This window comes from Pristiophorus japonicus, chromosome 7 (assembly GCF_044704955.1).
Source record: "Pristiophorus japonicus isolate sPriJap1 chromosome 7, sPriJap1.hap1, whole genome shotgun sequence".
NCBI classification, from domain to species: domain Eukaryota; kingdom Metazoa; phylum Chordata; class Chondrichthyes; family Pristiophoridae; genus Pristiophorus; species Pristiophorus japonicus.
The window spans coordinates 153,924,216-153,945,219 of record NC_091983.1 but is presented as its reverse complement, the minus strand read 5'-3'; the positions used below and the strand labels follow the sequence as shown (position 1 = coordinate 153,945,219).

The 21,004-nt window shown below is 44.9% G+C and overlaps 1 protein-coding gene across 1 annotated transcript in view; it reads right to left on the bottom strand.

The window, feature by feature from the left end:
- me1 (malic enzyme 1, NADP(+)-dependent, cytosolic) overlaps window positions 1-21,004 on the bottom strand; it is a 643,978-nt gene that overhangs the window by 429,014 nt on the left and 193,960 nt on the right. The window lies entirely within an intron of this gene.

Sequence of the window (21,004 nt, the reverse complement as noted above, 5' to 3'; positions counted from 1 at the left end):
AGCTGCTTTATTTTACACACAGCAAATAAACTTGGAGTAACAATTATAGTTCCACTTCTTTACTTTATCTCACTTCTCGCTTTGAAAACTGAAGAAAACAAAGACAATCCATGCATCTGGTCACTTGCATGAGGTGATGTGTCTGTCTTTGCGATTACTATTCTTCATTAACAACTTAGTGATAAATCTGATAATCTGCATATTCACTTCCAGTTCTGAGCCCAGGCTTGGACCACACATCAACAGTTTTAAAAACCTCAATGCCCTCTGACCATTCACAGAAAGAGAAGGGCAGAACTGCCAACTCCCTACCCCTTCTTTCCTGTATATCCTCAACAGTACCTCATGTTTGTTAGGCCAGAAAGGAAATAACAAATTGCTTAGTGTCTGCAATCATTGTAAGCAATAAAATTAATTGGCTCATTAACATGTTAAACAGTAATAATCAACTCATTCTTTAATAAAAGGAATGGGAGAGAGGAGATTCAGTGCTGAAAGACTGGATGAGTTCAACAATGGATCATGTGCTTGTCCTTGTATTTGATTAGTTGGCAAAATTGTCTTCAGGTCTGTTAACATTTAAGAGCACCACTATCCTTCATAACTATTACACTAAAAAAAGTGAACGTGATCATTCCGTTGACAGGCTAACAAAATGAAAACCGTCACACTATCAATTCAACTGTGGGGAAAAATGCAGGTCCTTGGGATGAAAGTTCAAATGGGCTTCAGTTTGATTTTCTCGATTTTACATTACCTTGTTTATTTGGTACAGCCGAGATAGAAAATTGCAACAGGTTAAATTTTATTCTATAAAATGTCAGCAAAACTTTGTAGGTAAAGCAAAGACAAATATGGTAACTTTCATTCTGAAAGGAAGTGGTTCAGTCCCATGCACATTTCAAAACCAAATGCTAAACATCTGATATATTTGAACACTTGTCAAAATAAACATTTAAAATGTCAAACAATACTCTATCCATATGTTACATCAAACAGTTTGTTCAAGAGATTCTTTAAGATTTGAAATTTGGCAAGAGCGATGCTCCAAATGTGTTATATCCCCTGTGGCTAAATGATGAGGAATCGAAGATTTACAGCTAAATATTTCAGGAAAAATGTTCAAAAAAATTTCCACCTGGGGCAAAATAAAACCCGTCAAATCTTCATAATATTGTCATTTGCACAAATAGCCTGCATTTAAAAGGAAGAGCGAGTGCCTGTGTTATCATGCTTTTTCTTTTGGGTTTGGGGGGGGGGGGGGGGCGGGGAGGGGAGGAGAGCAAGGGGGAAAAGGCAAATAGGAAAATATTTATAATCTGAAGCGCTGCCTCCCAAAAATGACAAATGATTTGCCTAATTGGGAAGTCTGCTAATGACAAATCATGCTGAGTTTTAGCTCCGAGCTGGTCTATTGAGGTATGCAGTAGGTCCATCAGTGCCAGCTTTCATTAATTTGAGCATGGGCTGTCATCCATCCAAGTATTGTAGATTGACCCCTTGTACTCAATTTTATTACAATATATTCAATATCAGCCAGAGTACAAAATTAATCTAATTAGAACTCGAGAACTTAGAGTCCAAGAGTAGGAAGAATGTCTATCTGTCTTCAAATGAAGGATAACTGGATGGATTGATCAGTGGATGAACCAGTAGTTCTCTAGTTACTGCAAGGACTACCACACAGCAGAATGCATTGAAATTGGGCATGTCAACATTAAGAGCCATCAAATGTGGTCGATACATTTGAGACCGGAAATGAGTGCGTTCACACATTTATTTCATCAGTAGGAAGTATGGGAAACAACATCTGGTTCAGTTTTGCCATGCTGCTGTGTTCACGTCAACAGCACGCCATGTTCAGTGCCATTTGCAACTCCTCAAATAATGAAGCAGTCCATGTCCAGACACAGCAAGAGCTGGACAACATTCAGGCTTGGATTAAGTGGTAAATAACATTCGTGCCACGCAAGTGGTGGGCAATGACCATCTCCAACAACACAATCAAACTACTGCCCCTTGACATTCAATGGTATTACCATCACCGAATCTCATACCATCACCATTTGGTCACCATTGATCAAAAACTTAACTGGACTAACCATATAAGTACTGTGGCTACAAGAGCAGGTCAGAGTCTGGGCATTCTGCAGAAAGTGCCTCACCTGACTCCCCAAAGCCTTTCCACCATCGACAAGGCACAAGTCAGGAGTGCGATGAAATATTCTCCACTTGCCTGGATTAGTGCAGCTCCAACACCACAAGAAGCTCAACACCATCTAGGACAAAGCAACCCACTTGATAGGCACCCCATCCACTATGTTAAACATTCACTCCCTCCATCACCAACATACCATGGCTGCAGTGTGTACCATCTATAAGATATACTGCAACAATTCACGAAGGCTTCAACAGCACCTCACAAACCCACAACCTCTACCACCTAGAAGGACAAGGGCAGCAGGCGCATGGGACCACCACCAAGTTCTCCTCCAAGTCACACAGCACCCCGCCTTAGAAATGTAGCCATTCCTTTATCGTTGCTTGCCCAAAATCCTGAAACTCCCTCCTGAACAGCACTTTGGAAGTACCTTAACCACACAGATTGCAGTGGTTCAAGGCAGCAGCTCACCACCACATTCTCAAAGGCAATTAGGGATGGGCAAGAAATGTTGGCCTTGCCAGCGATGTCCACATCCCTTGAATGAACACAAATAAAACACTTGCTCACTGATTTTCTTTAAAGCATTCTCCCTACAACCTGCATCTCCCCCTACCACCCTGTTAAAAACATAAATCAGAGTGTCATACCCTACAATGTCATAAGAATTATTTTTTTAAGCAACATGCAAATTCTCTTGTAGCTTCAATATAACATGCACTAGAGAAATGCAAATCTGCTTTGTAGACAACATATGCCAACTGTTAACTAAAATGAGTGTGTAATAGCTTAAGCTGCATTACATTTCCCAAATACTATAGAAAATAAATCACAAATGAAGAGGGTTTGAAATAAAACAGTTTTTCTTTTAAAATTGAACAGTCATGCTCCTCATATGCAGCTCCCAAAAATACTTATTGCTAGACTCAATTCATATCGGCTTCTTACAAACTGTTTAGTAAACAATGTGCATTTATCTTGTGGTTTATTTTGTCAATCTGTTGCACTATTTTCTGCAATGCTTAAGTTTAATCAGTACAATCTAATAAATGTTTATACATAAGACCAAACTGTTTAAATTCTTCAGAAAGTCAACAGAGTTGTCAGACACTTTCAATATGGTGGTTCATTGACCATGAGGTTCATGTTGCTTCAAGGCCAAGAATAAAACAGAAATTTTAAATATTTCATTGAAGTACACCTCGCAGCACAAATATTTTTGACTGAAATCTTTCACCAGTCCGTTCTAGTAGCCGAACACAAATTCGTTCATTTAATGTGTCCATTAAGGCCTTGACAGATGAGCAGCTATAAATGAAATGCATCAGGAGGATTTCAATTTTCCATAAATAACCCAATTGTAAACTCTAATCTGACATGATAGTGCAATGGGCCACACATTCGGCAAACATTTTTCCCCAGTGATAAAATTCCATGGGAGTCCCATAATCCCAATTCCAGCGCAGGAACAGTGAAAACCCCCAGGGAAATGGCAGGGACCTGGTGGTGCCAGTCTAGGTCCTTTCTTTTTGCCTTTCAAGAGGCAAAACATTTGCCTAGTCCTTACAAGGCAAATAGCAATTAATGGGCAGAGTTTGGGGAATTTTCTCCCTAAGTGGAGAGTTCCTGTAACTGGAGCTGAGAGCATACCCAGTGTAATAGTGTCAGCTTGTGTGTTAAGTGAGAGGAGACATACCGGCCTCAATAAAAAGGTGCATGTGGGGACCACTCATTGCATCAAAGCACTTTAAAAAATATCACTGGAGATGGGCCTCCTCCATGAGTCATAGGACTATTGCCAGGGTCAGGACAGATGCCTGGCAGACCACCACAATCACCCCCAACCTCGTAAAACAAGTGTTTCTAAAACAGTGTCAGAAATACATCCAAAGTGGCGCTTATACCCACCCAACACATGCTAGTCAGGTACTCCCCAATTACCACTAAAAACTCCGGTTAAGGGCAATGCAGTCTGGTGCCACCCTGCCAGATTTGCTGGGAACATGATCTGAGAAATTTCAAGGCCAGTCACCTACTTTTAGACAAACATCTTTATTGCTGAAAGTAAACGCTCATCTAAGATTACAAATTATAATCAAAACAAATTCTAGCTAATTACATACATGATTTTCTTTTGAAAAATGTTTTTCTGCTGTAAAGAACAATACTTACCACAATTGAGAACAAAAAGATACAAATAAGCTTCATCCGTGCAAAACAGATCTACAGGTTAAGGGATGAATTTTGGCCACCATGCTGTGCCTTTTTTTTGGTGTACGATGCATTTTTTGGGAGCAGACTAAAATCTTTAAGTTTCGCCAAAGTTTTTGTGCCGTTCTAAAGTAGGTACGTCCGATTTTTTGAGTTCCCGATTTATTGACTTCACTGGGTGTGGAACCTGCCGGGTGCGCCATTTCTGGCCATTTAAGCGAGTTTGGCCCAGGATGATTTTTTTTCTAAAATGGCGCACTGCAGGTGGGGGGGGGCGCCTTTTAGCCAGCGATCCTGCAGGCCAGCACTCCATGCCTCAAACCCGGTGATCATCGGGGAGGGGAAAAAAACAATTTGTTGCAGAGCTAACAATAGCGAATATTGCCCCCAGTCTTCATGTTATCCTGTGTATTTTGTGCTGTGCCCCCGCAAAATCGCGTCCTTGAACGCGAACCATAGAAACTGAGCCTAGTGATGCGCATTCACAGTGCAAGGTGTGGTCCACAGACTAGTGCTTCAACCTTTTGCAGGGAGAGGGAAAAGGTGCAAGTGCTGTGTGTGAGTAGTTTCATTTCGTTTGTGCAATGTATGTAAACTTTGTAATAGTGTAAGACTTGCCACCAGGGGGCGCACCTGTTGAAGACCCAAGGGTCACCTGCACACCTTGTGCAAGCAGGTACAAAAGGTCGACTGCCATGCTGCTTCTCCACTCGAGTTTGATGAGAGACTAAGATCACATCAGTTTGAGCTTACAGCATACAGACTTGGAGTTATTCTGAACATAATTGGCGACGAATAACAGATTACGAACTTTCACGCGGTTATGGCTGCCGTTGGTATTCTTGAGTGATTTGTTGAGGGTGATGATTGGGAAGCCTTAATTGAGCATCTTGGCTAGCACTTCGTGGCCAACGAGCTGGATACGGACAGTATACCCTACAGCCGCTCCGAGACATCCTTGACCCTTGCACCAGGGAGGCAACAAACCATCCTAGAATCTCGATTGCGGCCGCAGAAATGCCTATCTATTCCCCTTACAATAGAATCCCCTACCACTAGAGCTCTCCCACTCTTTCCTGCCCTCCTGTGCAGCAGAGCCACCCATAGTGCCATGAATGAACTGCGCAGATAGCTGTTAACAGATATGATGTAATTGGGATTACGAAGACATGGCTCCAGGGTGACCAAGGCTGGGAACTCAACATCCAGGGGTATTCAATTTCAGGAAGGACAGAAAGAAAGAAAAATGATGTGTGGTAGCGTTGCTGGTTAAAGAGGTTAACGCAATAGTAAGGAAGGACATCAGCTTGGTTGATGTGGAATCTGTATGGGTAGAGCTGCGGAACACCAAAGGGCAGAAAACGGTAGTGGGAGGTGTGTACAGACCACCAAACAGTAGTAGTGAGGTTGGGGATGGCATCAAACAGGAAATTAGGGATGCGTGCAATAAGGGTACAGCAGTTATCATGGGTGACTTTAATCTACACATAGATTGGGCAAACCAAACTGGTAGCAATACAGTGGAGGAGGATTTCCTAGAGTGTATAAGAGATGGTTTTCTAGACCAATATGTCGAGGAACCAACTAAAGAGTTGGCCATCCTAGACTGGGTGTTGGATATCGAGAGGATTAATTAGCAATCTTGTGCGAAGCCCCTTGGGGAAGAGTGACCATAATATGGTCGAATTCTTCATTAAGATGGAGAGTGACAGTTAATTCAGAGACTTGGGTCCTGAACTTAAGGAAAGGTAACTTCGATGGTATGAGACGTGAATTGACTAGGATAGACTGGTGAATGATACTTAAATGGTTGATGGTGGATAGGCAATGGCAGACATTTAAAGATCACATGGATGAACTTCAACAATTGTACATTCCTGTCTGGCGTAAAAATAAAACGGGGAAGGTAGCTCAACCGTGGCTAACAAGGGAAATTAGGGATAGTGTTAAATCCAAGAAAGAGGCATATAAATTGGCCAGAAAAGCAGCAAACCCGAGTACTGGGAAAAATTTAGTCTTCAGCAGGGAGGACGACAAAGGGTTTAATTAGGAGGGGGAAAATAGAGTATGAGTGTAAGCTTGCAGGGAACATAAAAACCAACTGCAAAAGCTTCTATAGATATGTGAAGAGAAAAAGATTGGTGAAGACAAATGTAGGTCTGTTGCAGTCAGAATCAGGTGAATTTATAATGGGGAATAAAGAAATGCAGACCAATTGAACAAATACTTTGGTTCTGTCTTCACTAAAGACACAAATAACCTTCCAGAAATACTAGGGGACCAAGGGTCGAGCGAGAAGGAGGAACTGAAGGAAATCCTTATTTGGCGGGAAATTGTGTTAGGGGAATTGATGGGATTCAAGGCCGATAAATCCCCAGGGCATGATAGTCTGCGTCCCAGAGTACTTAAGGAAGTGGCCCGAGAAATAGTGGATGCATTGGTGGTTATTTTCCAACATTCTATAGACTCTGGATCATTTCCTATGGATTGGAGGGTAGCTAATGTAACCCTGCTTTTTAAAAAAAGAGGGGAGAGAGAAAACAGGGAATTATAGACCGGTTAGCCTGACATCTATAGTGTGGAAAATGTTAGAATCAATTTTAAAGGTTTAATAGCAGCGCATTTGGAAAGCAGTGACAGGATCGGTCCAAGTCAGCATGGGTTTATGAAAGGGAAATCATGCTTGGCAAATCTTCCACAATTTTTTGAGGATATAACTAGTAGAGTGGACAAGAGAGAACCAGTGGATGTGGTGTATTTGGACTTTCAAAAGGCTTTTGACAAGGTCGCACACAAGAGATTAGTGTGCCAAATTAAACCATATGGTATTGGGGATAATGTATTGATGTGGATAGAGAACTGGTTGGTAGACAGGAAGCAAAGAGTAGGAATAAAACGGGTCCTTTTCAGAATGGCAGGCAGTGACTAGTGGGGGTACCACAAGGTTCAGTGCTGGGAGCCCAGCTATTGACAATATACATTAATGATTTAGATGAAGGAATTGAATGTGATATCTCTAAGTTTGCAGATGACACTAAGCTGGGTGGCAGTGTGAGCTGTGAGGAGGATGCCAAGAGGCTGCAGGGTGGCTTGGACAGGTTAAGTGAGTGGGCAAATGCATGGCAGATGCAGTATAATGTGGATAAATGTGGGGTTATCCACTTTGGTGGCAAAAACAGGAAGGCAGATTATCTGAATGATGACAGATTAGGAAAAGGGGAGGTGCAACGAGACCTGGGTGTCATGGTACATCAGTCATTGAAAGTTGACATGCAGGTACAGCAGGCAGAGAAGGTGGAAAATGGCATGTTGGCCTTTATAGAGAGAGGATTTGAGTATAGGAGCAGGGAGGTCTTACTGCACTTGTACAGGGCCTGGTGAGGGCACATCTTGAATATTTGTACAGTTTTGGTCTCCTAATCTGAGGAAGGACATTCTTGCTATTGAGGGAGTGCAGCAAAGGTTCAGCAGACTGATTCCCAGGATGACAGGACTGATATATGAAGACAGACTGGATTGACTAGGCTTATATTGACTGGAATTAAGAAGAATGAGGGGGGGGATCTCATTGAAACATAAAATTCTGACGGAATTGGACAGGTTAGATGCAGGAAGAATATTCCCGATGTTGGGGAAGTCCAGAACCAGGGGTCACAGTCTAAGGCTAAGGGGTAAGCCATTTAGGACTGAGATGAGGAGAAACTTCTTCACTCAGAATTGTGAACCTGTGGAATTCCCTACTGCAGAAAGTTGAGGCCAGTTCATTAGATATATTCAAAAGGGAGTTAGACATGACCCTTATGGCTAAAGGGATCAAGGGGTATGGAGAGAAAGCAGGAATGGGGTACTGAAGTTGCATGATCAGCCATGATCATATTGAATGGTGGTGCAGGCTCGATGGGCCAAATGGCCTACTACTGCACCTATTTTCTATGTAACGCGGTCAAGCGCAGGTTGATTCTCCTCACCGTTTGTGGGTCCACAGTATATGGCCTCATCAAAATCTGCTCGCACCAATGAAGACATATGCAGTGTTGTGTACTTTGGTTCGGGAACACCTCAAGCCGAAGGAGAGCATCCTAATGGCCAGATATCACTTTTACATGCACCATCGCTCCAAGAGGGCCAGGATGTGGCGAGTTATGTCACCAACCTAAGGTGCCTTGCAGAACCATGCGAATTTGCCGGATTTTGGGGGGAAATGTTGTGGGACTTATGTGCTTGGAATCGGCCACGAGGTCATTCTTTGCATACTGCTGTTTGCCAAATCCCTAGATCTGAGCAAGGCCATCACGATAGCCCAGGTTTTCATCTCCACGAACGATAACACTAAGCAGATACCTTCTCAGCATCGAATCTCACCAGCAAGTACTGTGCATAAAATAACGCCTTCAGCAGGCAGAACTGTACATAGCAGGGCCTACATGCCTGCAGAGGCCAGACCTAGGATGACTCAGTCTGCCGTGGGGCGTGAATGTGAATCCATTATAATGTTGGCGCTGCAGGACGAATCATCGGGCCCATCAATGTCGATTCAAGCACTACGTGTGCAAAGGCTGTGAAGCAATGGGGCACATCCAGCGAATGTGCAAACGTGCTGTGACTCACCTCATGGCAAAGTCGGCAGGAGATGACAGATCTGGTGTTGATCACGCTGAACGAGTAAGAGGCAACTCAACCCGAGGCTGAAGAGGAAGTGTATGGGGTACATACCTTCACCACCAAAAGCCCTCCGATAATGTTGAAAGTCAAATTAAACGGCATTCTCGTGGCCATGGAATTGGACACGGGAGTGAGTCAGTCAGTTATAAGCCAGAAGGCTTTTGAGAAACTGTGGGGCAACAAGGCACAAAGGCCAAAACTAAGCCCGATTCATACAAAGCTGCACACTTGCACCAAAGAGCTCATAGCTTCACTGCCGCACTGCCAATGACTGCTATCGTATGTAGGAGCTGCGCATGATTTATTATGGATTTTACCAGGCAATGGCCGAAAGCTGTTCGACAGGAAAAATCCGATGGAACTGGGACGACATCAAAGCACTGTCTTCGGTGGATGACGCCTCGTGTGCTCAAGTGCTAAACAAATTCCCGTCGCTATTTGAGCCAGGCATTGGCAACTTCACAGGCGCCAAAGTGCAGATCCATCTAGTCACTAATGCACGACCCGTTCATCACAAGGCCCGTGCGGTTCCATATATGATGCGGGAGAAAGGAGTGATCGAACTGGACAGACTTCAACACGAGGGAATTATATCGCCAGTCGAGTTCAACGAGTGGTCCAGTCCAATTGTTCCGGTGTTGAAAAGTGATGACACGGTCAGATTATGCGGAGTCAACAAAGTAACGATCAAACGAGTCTCGTTACAGGACCAGTACCCACTACCCAAAGCGGAGGACCTATTCGCAACATTCGCAAGGAGTGGGGGGGGGGAGGAAAAAAAAAAGTCGTTCACGATCTAACCTCTGTTTGCATGACAGAGGAGCTGCTGAATCTTTGAAAAGATTGACGTGCATCAACATGCATAAAGGACTTTCATATACCACAGATGCCATTTTGGGATTTGCTCGACTGCTACCATCCTGCAGAGGAACAGAGAGAGTCTGCTGAAATTGGTTCCACGCACCATTGTGTTCCAAGACAACATTCTAATCACTGGTCGTGATACCACCGAACACTTGCACAACTTTCAAGAGGTTCTAATGCGACAGGACAGAGTGGGGCTCAGGCTGAAATGCTCCAAGTGTGCTTTCCTGGAGCCAGAGGTCAAATTTTTTGGGAGAAAGATTGTGGCAGACGGCATCAGACCCATAGACTCCAAGACGGAGGCCATCAAGAATGCATCCAGAGCACAGAATGTGATGGAGCTGCGTTCGTTCCGAGGACTCAACTATTTTGGTAACTTTCGACCCGGGTTGAGCACTTTGCTGGAACCTTGGCATTTATTGCTACGCAAGGGAGACGACTGGGTTTGGGGTAAATCTCAAGAGACAGCCTTTAATAAGGCCAGAAACCGGTTATGTTCTCACAAGTTACTTGTATTGTATGACCCCTGTAAACGTTTAGTACTAGATTGTGATGCATCTTCGTATGGGGTAGGTGGTGTGTTATAGCAAGCCAATGTGTCAGGCAAACTGCAACCGGTTGCATATGCGTCCAGAAGTCTATCTAAGGCTGAAAGAGCCTACAGTATGGTTGAGAAAGAAGCATTAATCATGCGTTTCCCGGGTTAAGAAAATGCACCAATACCTAGTTGGACTCCTGTTCGAGCTCGAAACCGACCACAAACCCCTCACTTTGCTGTTTTCAGAAAGCAAAAGGTATCAACACCAATGCTTCGTTCCGCATCCAAAGATGGGCACCAACATTATCTGCGTATGACTATGTAATTAGTCATAGACCAGGCACTGAGAACTGTGCTGATGCCCTCAGTCGGCTACCATTGCCCACCACCGGGGTGGAAATGGCGCAACCTGGCTTCTTGTAATGGATGTTTGAGAGCGAGGGGTCACCCGTCACGGCTCGCCAGATCAGGACCTGGACCTGCCAGGACCCTGTGCTATCACTAGTAAAAAACTGCGTCCTTTATGGCAGCTGGTCGGCTGTTCCCGGAGAAATGCAAGATGAAACTAAGCCCCTTTACCGACGCAAGGATGAAATGTCCATCCTATGGGGGAATCGCGTGGTTTTGCCAAAAAAGGCAGGGAAACGTTTAAACGCAACCTTCACAGTACCCACCAAGGCATAGTCATGATGCACATTTGGTGGCCCGGCATGGACTCGGTGTCATGCGTACACCAATGTAACTCTTGCTCACAGTTGAGCAATGCATAAAGGTAGGCCCCACTGAGTTTGTGGGGGTCATGGCCCTACAGACCGGTGATCCAGGGTCCACATATTTCGCTGGCCCCTTTCTCGGAAAGATGTTCTTAGTAGCAGTGACGCTTACCCTAAATGGATTGAACATGTAATAATGTCAAATACGTCCACTGCCACCATTGAAAGCCTCCGGGCCATGTTCGCCACCCATGGTTTGTCAGACATCCTTGTTAGTGACAATGGACCATGTTTCACCAGCTCGGAATTAATCACGTTCATGACGTGCAATGAAACACGTCAGGTCTGCCCCATTTAAGCCCGCATCCAACGGTCAAGCGGAACGGGCAGTCCAAACTATCAAGCAAAGCTTGGAATACGTGACGGACAGTTCCCTACAGACCCAGTTATCTCGGGTTCTGCTCAGCTACCAGACGTGACCCCATTCGCTTACTGGGGTTCCCATATCAGAATTGTTAATGGAGAGCACTCAAAATCAGGCTCTCCTTAGTCCACCCGGATCTCAATGATCATGTCAAAACCCAGCGTCACCGGCATAACCTGTGCCACGATTGCATGGCTGTATCATGTGACAGAGGTTAATGACCCTGTATTTATTCTTAATTACGGTCATGGTCCCAAATGGGTTGCTGGCACTGTTAGCCAAGGAGGGAAATAGAATGTTTGTTGTCAAACTTCTGAATGGACAAACGTGCAGAAAGCATTTGGATCAGACCAAACTGCGATTCACTGACAACCAAGAACAGTTTGAAGAGGACACCATCATTGATCCACCCACACACCCAACTAGCAATCAACCTCGCTGTCAATCACGAGGATGAACCCACCATGCCCGACAGTCAGATCAGACCAGGCGCACTGCAGTGCAGCAATGATCCGATCAACTCACCCATGCCCAGACTTCAACTCAGGCGATCAACCCGGGAATGAAGAGCCCCTGATCGCCTCAACTTGTAAATAACTTGTATCAAAGACTTTGAGGGTTGTGGGTGGGGGGGGGCAGGGGGAGTGATGTTATTTATGTAAACTTTGTCAGAGTGTAAGACTTACCACCAGGGGTGCACCTGTTGGAAATGCAAGGGTCACCTCATGCAAGCAAGTATAAAAGGCAGCCTACCATGCTGCTTCTCCACTCTGGAGTTTGATTAAAGAGACTAAGGTCACACCAGTTTGAGCTTACAGCATACAGTCTTGGAGTTATTCTGAACGTAACAGTTTGCAACTAAGAAAAAACAATGGGGGCGATCAAAGCAATGCCTTGTGTAGTAAAAGTGTTTTGCTTCATGGCTATGGAAAGGAGAAGATTAATAAGATAATATCTCAGGAACCAGAGAGCTTGAAGAATAATGGCAAAGAAGCCTTACTCGGATCAGGTGTTCAAGGAGAGACGCTCACACCTGCACCTGAGGCGAGGCACACTGCATTCACAGGCTGCACTTTCGGAAGGAGGTGATCACCGAGGTCTGCCAACTGATCAGGGCAAACGTGCCGCCTAGAGACAGGAGGAGGACTGTATTTCCCAGAGGTCAAGTTGACTGCAGCACTTGCCTTCTATGCCTCCGGCTCGTTCCAGGCTTCAACTGGGGAGGTATGCTGCATCTCGCAGCATGAGACACATCATAGGCAGTCCCTCGGAATCGAGAAAGATTTTCTTCCACTCTTAGCATGAGTTCTTAGGTGGCTGAACAGTCCAATACAAGATCCACAGTCCCCGTCATGGGTGTGACAGTCGTTGAAGGAAAGGGTGGGTGAAACTGGTTTGCCGCATGCTCTTTACACTGCCTGCGCTTGATTTCTGCATACTCTCAGCGATGAGACTCTAGGAGCTCAGCATCCTCCCAGATGCACTTCCTCCATAAGAACATAAGAATTAGGAACAGGAGTAGGCCATCGAGCCCCTCGAGCCTGCTCCGCCATTCAAAAAGATCATGGCTGATCTGGCCGTGGACTCAGCTCCACTTACCTGCCCACACCCCATACCCCTTAATTCCCTAATTGGTTAAAAATTTATCTGTGATTTCAATACATTCACTGAGCTAGCCTCAACTGCTTCCCTGGACAGAGAATTCCACAGATTCTCCACTTAGGGTGGTCTTTGGCCAAGGACTCCCACGTGTCAGAAGATGTTGCACTTTAATCAGGGAGGCTTTGAGGGTGTCCTTGTAACATTTTCTCTGCCCACCTTTGGCTCGTTTGCCATGAAGGAGTTCCAAGTAGAGCCCTTGCTTTGGGAGTCACGTGTCTGGCATGCAAACAATGTGGCCTGCTCACCGGAGCTGATCAAGTGTGGTCAGTGCTTCAATGCTGGGGATGTTGGCCTGGTCGAGGACACTAACGTTGGTGTGTCTGTCTTCCCAGGGGATTTGCAGGATCTTGAGGAGACATCGTTGGTGGTATTTCTCCAGCGACTGGAGGCGTCTACAGGCCAGGTCCAAGACCACCCTAATCTCTGTCATCGAGCTACGGTACACAGGACACCTGCGTCTGCAGAGGCTGAACTCCAAGTCATCGGCAACATATTTACTGAGGCGTACGAAAGCATGGGCCTTACGCTAAACATCCGTAAGACAAAGGTTCTCCACCAACCTGTCCCCGCCGCACAGCACTGCCCCCCAGTCATCAAGATCCACAGCACGGCCCTGGACAACGAGGACCATTTCCAACACCTCGGGAGCCTCTCAAGAGCCAACATCGACGACGAGATTCAACACCGCCTCCAGTGCACCAGTGCAGCCTTCGGCCGCCTGAGGAAAAGTGTGTTTGAAGACCAGGCCCTCAAATCTGCCACCAAGCTCATGGTCTACAGGGCTGTAGTAATACCCGCCACCCTGTATGGCTCAGAGACATGGACCATATACAGTAGACACCAAGTCGCTGGAGAAATACCATGCGACACATAGCATTCGACAGGTCACAACTGCACTGTATGCCCGCAAGGACACTACATCAAGTTCCCCATGACTGCCCAGGCAATGCGTGACAGGGCTGAGCTTCGAGGATTGCTGGCTTCCCCAAATGCAGGGTGCGATAGACTGTATCCACATCGCTTTGCGAGTACCTTTGAACGATTCAGAGGTTTACAGGAACAGGAAAGGGTTCCACTCACAATGTCCAGCTGACCTACGACGACATGCATTGCATCATGGCAGTTGATGCGATATACTCAGGGAGCACCCATGATGCAATCATCTTACACGAGTGTGCTATATCTGACATTTTTCAGCAGCAGCCAGAAGGGCAGTGCTGGCTGCTGGGGGACAAAGGTTATGGGCTCACAACCTGGCTCATAAGCATCCCCTACTCAATACCCAGACAGAAGCCGAGCGTCAGTACAATATGTCCCACATAACCACACGCAGCATCATTGAATGGACAATTGGAATAGTAAAGCAGTGTTTCCGATGCCTGGACCATTCTGGAGGCTACCTGCAGTACGTCCCTGGGATGGTCAGTCAGTTCAGTGTCGTGAGCTGAATGCTGCACAACTTAGCCATCATGAGGCGCCAGGCACTGGAAATTGAAGAGCAACCTCAGGCGACAGGTGATGAGGACGACGATGAGCAGGCTGACGATGAGGAGGAGGAGGAAGCCATGCTGCCACCTCAACCCGCAGGATGACAGCGGAGGAGGGGGGCCCTCGTGCACCTACAGCCATTGCAAAAGCCTTGAGTTAGTGGTTAATCCTTGAACGCTTTGCTGCATGAAGGCGGAGTGGCACGTTTGATCATTCACCATGTTGGTTGACTGTTGCGTTAATTGAAAGAATAATGTTCATGATTCTGGTTTAATTGAAAGAATTACGTTTATTAAACATTTGTACACTTGTACTTAACTAAAAATATTTTTGTTACAAACTTTAAACTTTTCCATTAAAATCAGTTAAACACCACAAGAACAGGAACAACACCAGCAGCAAACAAACATTAGCTGCAGCCATCTCTCCTCCCCAGTATTCTAAGACCGCCGGCCGCCGAGCTTGCCCTTGCTGCCTCAACCCTTGGCCAGTGATGCTGGCCTTCTTCCGCTGGAACCAAGTTACTTTTTTCGAGCATCGTGTGGACAGCAATGTTCTTGTTGGTGGAAGTACCGACTCGGCCCTCAGCCTCGGACTGTGGATGCACCAGCACACCAACCAAGGTTGGTCTGGGGGATTGGAGTGGGCGGGTCATCAGTTGAATGTGTCATTCACCGTTGGTCAATGAGAGCTTGGGCCTGTTCCCTTATTGCAGCAGCTAACTCAGACATTCCTTCCCTAATCTGCCCAGACAGTATCAGCTACCTCCGATATTCCCTCTGTTGCGAGTGTTCCCATATATCCCAAGATTATTACTTCTGACGACAATCCCACCATCTCATGAGCCACCCCACCGATGGTATCTCAGATTGATTGGGTAAGCACAATGCTCTCCCCACTCATTTCCATGAGCTGAACCACATCTGTTGGATCCTGCATTTCAGGAGAGCGCTCTCAAGTTCTCCTTCCCCTCCCCACCCTGTTGCAACCCGCTGGGACCTGCAACCTCAGACTGTGGCAACTCATGAAATGTCCCCTCGCTCGTGGCAGTCTGGAAAGGGGTTGGCACATCCACGTGCGGCACTATCTCCTCCAGATTCAGTGTCACAGTCTCAATATTGGGGCCTTCCTGCTCATCCTCGTCCTGATCTTCCTGTGGAAGTTCTGCATTAAAGACTTAATCCTGGTCAGGCTCCTCCGGGAATGATTGTTCTCGTGTGGCAGGGGGTCGTGCTTCCTCAGGGATGGGCACAACTTCTGCAAAATATAACAGAGCAGACCATCGGTTAGCAGCAGCAGAGGGGCAGGGTGGCATGAGTAGGCTCACACAGCGCAAGCTCATTTGAAGGACCATGGTGAATGAGGACTACCCTCTCTCTAAGCTGGGCCCAGCTTGTGCATCAGTTGTTGACCTTCTAGTGTCAGCATCATACCAGCGATCTTCACTTCCAGGTGTGTCAGTGGGTGCATATTTTCCAAATCTCCTCCAGTTTTTGTTTGTTCTCTATTTATGTGCGCCACCTTCCTCTGCAAAGATGAAAATAGAACTTTTTAAGAAGGAGTCTGCTGTGGTGACACACACAGATGGTCACATTTACAACTGTAATTCCAGTGTAGAAATGAAAATATTACTTACAGAAACTATTTGGCCAAGGTCCTGACACTTTTTTTTTTTTGCACTGCCTGCCGGTCCTCAGGGTGGTCACCATTGCAGAGAAATCATCTCCAACTTTGTCCCAACGTTTGTTCATTTCTTTGGGCTTTACTTTAATTGGACCTTTGTTCTGAAGCTCATGCCATCTGCTCTCAATGATAGAAACTAGAGCCTCAGTTTCAACTGCTTGAAAATTCCTGGTCTTTGCCCCATGATCCATATTGCAGCAGCTCCGATTTTTATACACAAGCAACTCAAAGTGCTCAACACAACACACCCATCACATGCAAAACGGAATTTATTTTGGTGGGCACCTTTCAGCCCGAGATAGCAGCAGCACCGGCTGGAGCAGAGGGACTTTCGGTCCGGGATAAGAGCAGCGTCATTTTCCGTTTCTAGCCCAACCCTTCAGAGCGTCCCTCGTTACCCTGGCAACATGAGTTTTTGCCGCAGGCATTAAGCTTCACTCAGAGCTTAAGGCAAATGTGTGCCACGTCAAATTCAAAAATTAATTCTGGCAAAACTCGGAACTTCTTTTTCTGAAGCCATCGGGCCACAAAAGAAAAAAAATAAAATCAGATGTACCTCTAACTGCGCCAAAAATCGCCCACGTGGAAAATTGAGCCCTGTAACACTGAAGCAAGACAAATATTGCACAAAGGATTCATTGTACCTTGAGCTAATGATTTCTCCAACAATGAAGAATCGTTAATTTTCAACTATGATAGTCAAGAAGATAAACAAATGCCAAACGCCAGAGTTTCATTGCTAGATTCAGAGTGCACGCTTTGCTGATTGATGATCTTGAGAGCAGCAGAAACTGAGGCCCCAAGTTTCCACACGCAGCAAAATGGGCACCCCTCCGAGCTGGGCACCCATTTTTCGCGCCGAAAACTGCGCCTGAAAAAAAAAAAATGCGCAATTCTCGAGCGCTTTGCAGCTTGATGTCTGCTTGGCGTGGCGCACAGGGGGCGGAGCCTACCACTCGCGCCGATTTTGTAAGTAGGAGGGGGCGGGTTCAATTTAAATGAGTTTTTTTCGTGCCGGCAACCCTGCGCGTGCGCGTTGGAGCATTCGCGCAGTGTGAAGGAAACATTGGCACTTGGCCATTTTAAAAAGTGCTGCAGAAAAAGTGAAAATTTGTTTATTGAACCCTTGCAAAGGCTTGTATTTTAATTTTCTTGATATTTCTGTGTGTGATGGTGAGGGAGTGCATTCTGTAATTAAAGATAGACTGTGATAAACGGGACACATGCACTTGTTTGAGACTATTCAAATTCTTTGTAGCTGTTCAATTTTTAACATTCTTTAATAAAATCACTTTGCCCTTCCATGATCAGCACTGAGGCTTCTTGCAGCTTTCTCCCCCTGCCGTCCGTCGGGCCCGACGGCAAACGGCTGCCTCAAGTAATGAGGCTTCCTGCAGCCTTCTCCCTGCCTCAACCCCCCCCCCCCCAATGCCGTCGGGAACGGCTGCCTCAAGTAATGAGGCTTCCTGCAGCTTTCTCCCTGCCGTCGGTCGGTCCCGACGGCAAACCGCTGCCTGAAAGGCCTGCCTGAAGCACTTTCACACAGGTAGGAAGATGGTTTATTTAATCTTTTCTTTGTTTATAAATTTTTATTCAGGTTGGATTTATTTGTATAATATTTGTATAAGTATAACTAAGGATTTATTGTAGAGTTTAATGACTTTCCTTCTCCCCCCCCCCTCCCCCACCTCATTCCCGACGCCTAATTTGTAACCCGCGCCTGATTTTTTTAATGTGTAGACAAGGTTTTTTCAAGCCTACAAAAATCTTCACTTGCTCCATTCTAAGTTAGTTTGGAGTACGTTTTCACTGTGGAAACTTTCAAATCAGGAGTCAGTGGCCGGACACGCCCCCTTTCGAAAAAAAAATTCTGTTCAAAAGTGAAACTGTTCTACCTGACTAGAACTGCAGAAAACTTAAATGTGGAGAATTCCGATTTCTAAGATACTCCGTTCTCCACCAGTTGCTCCTAAAAATCAGGAGCAAATCATGTGGAAACTTGGGCCTGTGTGTCTTGGCTCATCAGTGAATAAAACACTTGTAAATGCAAGAGAGAAAATATATACCCAGTCAACATAACCAAATGAAGTAATTAGGGGTGAAAATAGTGCTCTTATATTCCAGATACCTATGTAACATTCTGAGCAGTGTTTATGATAAAAAGCAAGAGAGAGAGAAAGGAGAAAAAATAACTTATTTATATAGCGTCTTTAACATAGTAAAACATCCCAAGGTACTTCACAGAAGTGTTAACAAAATTTGACACCAAGCCACACAAGGAGATATTAGGGTTGATGACCAAAGAAGGAGGTTTTAAGGAGCGTCTTAAAAGGAGGAGAGAGATAGAGAGGCGGAGAGGTTTAGGGAGGGAATTCCAGAGCTTAGGGTCCTGGCAGCTGAAGTCACGGCCACCAATGGTTGAGCAATTAAAATCAGGGATGCTCAAGAAGCCAGAATTAGAGGAGCGCAGATATCTCAGAGGGTTGTGGAACTGGAAGAGATTACAGAGATAGGGAGGGGCGAGACCATGGAGTGATTTGCAAAATAAACTCTCATAGGATAGGAAAATGAACTTTAAATTTGAAGGAATACGTAGAACAGCTTGTGTGCTTAACTTTTAAAGAATGTGGAGCAGGCTGAGAAGGCATAAAGTCAACCCTGTAGAAATAAACACATTCGAGGGGCAGATATAACACATTCAAAGAAGCCAAAAGGATGCTAAAGATGAAAGGGTAGAGGCCACACAGCAGGCAGTCTGATAAGCATTAACAAATGCTGTGCTGTGATCAAACTAAATTCCCACCTTTCATGTTAACAAATGTTTGGTGAAATTTGTCTCTGTTTTACATCTGTTATTTGTGGCAGTTAAATTGTCATTTCAAATTGTAGAGACATCTGTGTTATTGTCATGGGTAATGTTCTCAATCACTGTCACTTCAAAAGATCCGTTATAGACTGGCCCACTAGAAATCTGTATAAAGATCAGTGAGACCTTTGGATTTTTGAAGAGTTCTGTCTTAGGTGGGCAAGAACAGACCTTCCCCTGCATATGCCGTAATAAAAATCATTATGTACCTCTGAGTCTGTCATGCAACAAGAGCGTCGATCCATTATTTCAATGGATCCGCTCGGGAGATTGCTCCCGAACGTAAATGAAGCACGCTTATCCGGGAGTTAATGTAGGTCAACGAGCACAGGGGTGATGGGTGAACAGGACTTGGTGCGAGTTAGGACACTGGTAGTCGATGAGCTCAAGTTTACGGACATTAAGAACATGGGAGCCCAGCCAGGAATGCATTGGAATAGTCAAGTCTAGGAGGTAATAAAGGCTTGTATTCGGGACACATATATTGGCACTCTGCTGCTCAACTATAAATTTAAGCAACATTTAGAAGTGCATGCTCAAATCTTCAGCTGATCATTTTCCATGCAACTATCCAAAGTATAAAGATAAAATGTTCTAAGAGGAGGTATTTAGAAGGTACTAAATACATGGTTTTCCACGAGTCACTCGATATTTGTTGGCAATTTTCATGTAAAGGTAATTGTGAATTGAAATAATTTGTTAAAGATTCCTCAATTACATGATAAAGATTTAAAATTTACATGATAAAATGTAAATATAGGATGGGAAACAAATCCTGAACAAGTTACCCTTGCACAATTTCAACAATACTCAATAGTGCAGTGCAAACAGTTCTAAACTTGTGCAACCATTTAAACTATAATAGAATTTTTTTTAAATTCTTCCAATATGCTACTTGACAATTTGTCTGTATTTTTCTTTTGCAACTGAAAATATTGGATCTATAATGGCAAAGCCAGTGTAATATCAATGAACTCAGATGCCCTGAGAGTTCTAGATACCATATTTGACTCTCGGTATTAGCTGTAACATTGAGCATTAGGAAAAATTGTACATCATATTTACAGCTACTTCAGGATATCCACTTGGCATCAATTACTAGTGATAATTCTTTATACTGCAGTGATCAACAGCCATTTCAGCTCAATTAAGGGTGAACATCTGTAGCAAATCCCTGTACAATTCACATGACAAATTGCAGAGCTAATTCCTTGTGTTGTGAAGTCCAATTTGACCTGAGTTTGGTAGAAAACTTACAAAAAAGTACGCAAAGGAATGCCTCCCACTCAAATTGCTACCATAGCAGAAATTATGTACCAATAAATGAAGAGGCATTGCCCTACAAATAGATTTGAGGCATTATAAATTATTTGAATCCAAAATGGAGCATGAATATGAAAAAAAGGCAATTTAATCAACGCCTATTCCTTGCCTACTGTGGTCCCATCTGCCTGTTCAAAAGATATACCATCACCATGATCTGAAGGAAAGCCAGGAATTCTTCCTGCATCCTGGCCAATCTTCATCTCTTAATCAACACTATCAAAATAGACTATCTGGTAATTTATCTCAGGGGTACTTGTGGGACCTGACCGTGCAAATTGACTGTTGAGTTTGCCTACAAAATAAATGAAACTGGGCTAGCCCGGTTTCTCGGTGGTATTGGCAGTTTTGGGCAAGAACCGGATCGGCTAAAAATTCCCCAGCTGAGTTCTGCCGGCGGTTTCGAGGT